The sequence below is a fragment of the Myotis brandtii genome, unplaced genomic scaffold (genome assembly GCF_000412655.1).
Source record: "Myotis brandtii unplaced genomic scaffold, ASM41265v1 scaffold1167, whole genome shotgun sequence".
Classification (NCBI taxonomy): Eukaryota; Metazoa; Chordata; class Mammalia; order Chiroptera; family Vespertilionidae; genus Myotis; species Myotis brandtii.
In genome coordinates, this window is record NW_005354039.1 from 1,525,618 (window position 1) to 1,530,546 (window position 4,929).

A 4,929-nucleotide genomic window follows, 5' to 3' on the forward strand; every position below is an offset into this window, starting at 1 on the left:
TAATGAATTAAAACTTCCCGCAAATGCTATTTGTTTTGGCACGGAATTCGACATTTTTAAGCGTAAAAATATCTATGATGTTAACACCTTCAGAAAATTTGACATATGAAGTTTTGAAGCTTGCTGTCAATACAACAAAATAGCGTACATATCAAATCGCACATATATCAACATATGGGTAACTCCATCTATTGAAAAAATCCACATTATTAACCGGTACACCTGGTAAACAGGTGTCCCACTTCCAGCCTTCAGTGCTCTGTGGTTTGTTCTGTTTTTTAATTTGTTATCTTGTGAATAGCACAGTCACACTGCTGTGTAGGTGTCAAAAGCGTTACCCTGTTCCAAGTAAACACTTAAAATATACTACAACTCGGTCGCCCTGTTTCTTTATTACTATTATACTAAAAATAAAGTGGACCCCCTTATCCGCGGGGCATATGTTCCAAGACCTCCAGTGGATGCACGTACAATACCTCGGATACAGTTTAATGTGTAAATTAGGCACAGTAAGAGATTAATCACAATAGCATTGTGCTCTGGAGTCATTAGTACGTAAAATAAGGGTGACTTGAACAGAAGCACCGCGATACCGTGACAGTGGATGTGATAACGGACAGTTACTAAGTGGATAAACAGCGCGGATACGCTAGACAAAGGATGATGGACATCCCAGCCAGGACAGAGCAGGATGGCATGAGATGCCCTTATGCTACTCGGAACGGCGCATCATTTGTAACATGAATTGCTTATTCCAGGAATTTGCCATTTAATATTTTCAGTCGGCAGCTAACTGAAATCACAGCAAGTAAAACCGCAGATAAGGGCGGGGGGGGGGCGGCGCTACAGTATTCTGGGAGCTTTAAGCAATGGAGGTGGTGGTCCCTTCGGCTGGAGAGGCTGTGTCCTGGGTGAACTGGGTGCCCCAGCAGCCACCTGTCATTGCCTCACAGATGCTGCAGCTCCTGCGTCTGCCTGCAGGGGCCGCCACATCTCAGGCCACTGCTGCCAGGACTGGAAGGCTCAGGGCCTTCCTGCCCATCCTGGGGCAGCTGGGACGGAGTTTGGAGGACCCTCCCCTCTCTGCACAGAACTGGTCCTTCTCTAAGCGGGGTGTGTGTGTGTGTGTGTGTGTGTGTGAGATGGGCTATGGGCCAGGCCTGTCGGAGCCCTTCCAGCCGTGAGAGGAAGAGGCTGGGGAAGAGGCGTGTGTGCTGTGTGATGTATAGAGTGTGTGTTGTACATGGGGTTGTGGGGTGTGTGTAGTGTATCATGTGCGTAGTGTTTGTGTATATGTGTGTGTGTGATGTGTGTATGGTGTGTGTGGTATACGTATGTGCGGTCGTGTGTGGTGTGTGTGTCTGATGTGTGTGATATGTGTGGTGTAGTGCATGTGTGATATGTGTGGTGTGTGTGATATGTGTGGTGTAGTGTATGTGTGATATGTGATGTGTGTGATGTGTGGTATGTAAGTGTGGTGTGTGGTGTGGGGATGGTTGTGTATGGTATGTGTGGTGTTTGTGTATGTGTGTGATGTGTGTGTGGGGTATATGTGGGGGGGTGGTCGTGTATGGTATGTGTGTCTGATGTGTGTGATGGGTGTGAAATGTATGCTGTGTGTGATGAGTGTGATATGTGTGTGATGTGTGTGTGTGGTGTGTGATATGTATGGTATGTGTGTGTGATATGTGTGGTGTGTGTGGTGTTGGTGTGTGTGGTGTGTGTGATGTGTGTGTGGTGTGTGATAGGTGTGGGGTGTGTGTTCTGCTGGGGAAGGAAGCCGGTCCTGGGGGAGGTGGACGTTCTACCTGAGAACCAGCCCCAGAGGCAGGCCTTCCTTCTGTGAAGTGTTGCCGTCTCTCTGACTCCCCGGGCCCTGTGTCCTCTCTCTCCACCCCACACCGGCCCGGCTACAAGGTAGGTGCGCGGGGAATATCTGCTCAATCGAACGACGTCATCAGAGATGGCCTTTCCCAGACAAGGGGGAAGCCAGACAACGGGCCAGACGTGTTCGGAGCAGACCCGGCTCTACCCACCTCGGCAACTTGTTTGCTCACAGCAGCCTGTTCCTCGGGGCCCCCAGGGGGCAGTCAGTGCCCACGGCTCCGTCTGAGAGCGAGCAGCTCCCCGGGCGAGTGTGCCCACGAGGCCCCCAGGTGCCGCCTGCACCGGGGCCAGACAAGCCCACAGGCTGCATCCTGAGTGCGTCTCAACCCTGCAGCAGGGGCTCAGGGGACCATATTGGGGGAGGGACAGGGAGAAGGAACGGGAGCTGCCTGGTGATGATTTCCTGAGAAATTCCTGGGGGAACGGAGGGTCACAAGCCAGGTAACTCCTGAGGCAGATCTGTGAGAACAAACATTTGTCCAGGGAGATCCGATTCCTGTCTCCTTCAAGTCAAAAAGCTTGTCCCTGGGTGTCAGTCACTGCAGCCAAATGCTGTAGTCACAGCCGGCTCCCCACGAAGCAACAGGCATAACACAGCCGCACATGGTTGTCTCCTGGGCACTGAGAATATTAGGAAGAAAAACAGCCTATACTCGCTCATCACGCCCCAACCCCTCCAAATGAAGACTCTGAACATCTTAATGTAAGACCTTCCCATGTTTCTAGGTTTTCGTGTATAGATTTTAAATAAAATTCGCTTTTTATTACATCCTCCGTTTGCTCCGCTTTCTTATCACCTTGTACCTTTTCACATTATTAAAAGTCCTCAAAAAATGCTTCTCGATTGCAACTGTGTTCTGGATACATTTCATCGTTTTCCTGCTTGGAGGCACTTAGATGATTTCCAGTCCTGCTCTGTTCTACTCAACCCTAAAATGGATGTCCTGGGAGTTAAGTCTCTGTGCCCATCGGTGCTTATTTCCTTGGGACAAATTCCCACAAGGGAAAGGAAGTGCACTTTTTCAAGAATTTTTTGAGATTTTACTGCAGGAATGCTCACAGCCGCTCAAAGCTCTCAGATACAGGCTCTCCAAAGAGTGTGTACAACTGTTCACGACAAAAGATCTGCTGGAGGCAACGTGTCCCCACTGATAACGTGCATTTTGCATTTCCCCAGTCAGAGCGCGAAGACGGAAGAACCTATCTGTAAATCTCCAATAGGGTGGTTTTAATAATGCGATCAAGAATAAAAGGCCTCTTCTCCACAAACATCCGAGTCTACTTAAAAGAAGGCCTCTCCCCTGTGACAGACTCGTGGGCTCAGAACCCAGTCACGGGAGCACTGGCCTGAGAGCCCTGAGTGACCCAGGCAGTCAGATAGCACCTCTAAGTCCAATGTTCTTCTTTTAAAAAATATGTATATATTTGTATTGCTTTTAGAGAGGAAGGGAGGGGGCGGGGAGAGAGAGAAACATCAATGACGAGAGATAATCATAGACTGGCTGCCTCCTGCACACCTCACACTGGGGATGGAGCCGCAACCTGGGCATAAGCCCTGACCGGGAATTGAACCAACCTCCTGGTTCACAGGTCAGCACACCGGCCGGGCGAGCCCAATGCTCTTCTCTAAAGTGGGTGGAGATCTCCGCCCACCACAGGCTCGCAGTGAGGATGAAGTGAGGGCAGATGCCTGTGACTCCACATGGCCACCAACCAGGAACACACTGCGTTTGACACCCAGCCCTTCAAAACTTCCAACCACTTTAGCACGGGGGTGGGAGGGGTGGGGTGGGGACGGGACACAGGAAACGGCCGGCGGCAGCAGTCTCTAAGACGTACCTGACTTCAGAAAAAGATACCTGGACGGTCAAACCACCTGCCCTCAGAGAAGGATCACACACACCACGGGTCTCTGCCCCACCTACCGGGGCCAGGACGGGGACAAAGGCAGTGTCCCAGCTCCTCCCACCCACACCTGTGCCCTGGCGTGGTTCTCTCTCCCACCTTTAGACCTGGCATTCTCTCTGCCTTGATTTTATTTCTGGGGAACTTTCACTGAATCAAGGGTGTGGGGTGGATGTACTGCCACGTGGGAAGAGAAGAGATGCTCCAGGGAGAACAGCGGGAAGAGGAGGGTGGAATGGAAGGGCTGAAGGGAACCGCGGGGCTAGGAGGGGACTGTGTGCAAAGGCAAGCACAGGGCACGAGCAAGTGCTGGAGACCGAGAGGACGAAGCGCCCCTTCCACCCGGGCGTGGAGGTTTTCCCTGAGCTGCCGAGCCCTGAGGAATGACATGTGCGGCCCAGCCAAGAGCAGCGGCCGACCCGCAGACTCAGGAGCAATAAGCAAATGCTGTGAACCACCGAGTTTGGGGATGGTTGTTATGCAGCATTATCATGGCAACATGTAACTCATACAAATGGCATTTGGCAAAGAAAATCCCATCCCTGACCTCCGTACCTGGCCAAACCCTCTCAGAGCTGCTTAGAGTTTGATGTTCAGACGTGTGAGCAGTGGAAAGGCCAAGAGACCAGATGGGGAGGTGAACAGGAGACCCGAGAGGCGAGGAAAACCCACTCTGCTGCCAGCCGGTGGCACCATCTCATGTACCAGGAGGTCACCTGCTCGATTCCCTGTGTCAGGGCACATGCCTGAGTCGCGGGCTCAATCCCCAGTAGGGGGTGTGCAGGAGGCAGTTGATCAATGTTTCTCTCTCACTGATGTTTCTATCTCTCTCCCTCTCTTTTAAAAAAAAATCAATAAAATAAAATAATACAATTAAAAAACAACACCACCCAGTCCACTCCCCCTCCCATGCCAGAGCCCAAGCCCGGAGGAGAGGTGTCTGTGAAGGGCCTGGAGCCTGCTCGGGGGGTCCGTGCGGGGCTGGAGAAGAGGCTCCATGCCAGGCCAGGCCTGAGCTGAGGCCTGCAGAGCTGCACCGGGCGGCACGCGGAGCCTGCCCCTGCCTCTGCGGGGAAGGTGTGTGACCTGCAGTCATGCCTGCCTGGGCGTGCGAGGGGAGAGTGGCGGGGGGGGCGG

The 4,929-nt window shown here is 52.2% G+C and overlaps 1 protein-coding gene across 11 annotated transcripts in view; it reads right to left on the reverse strand.

The window, feature by feature from the left end:
• The window catches only part of RPH3AL (rabphilin 3A-like (without C2 domains)), a 106,944-nt gene that overhangs the window by 79,536 nt on the left and 22,479 nt on the right, over positions 1 to 4,929 (reverse strand). The gene's annotated exons all lie outside the window — the stretch shown is intronic.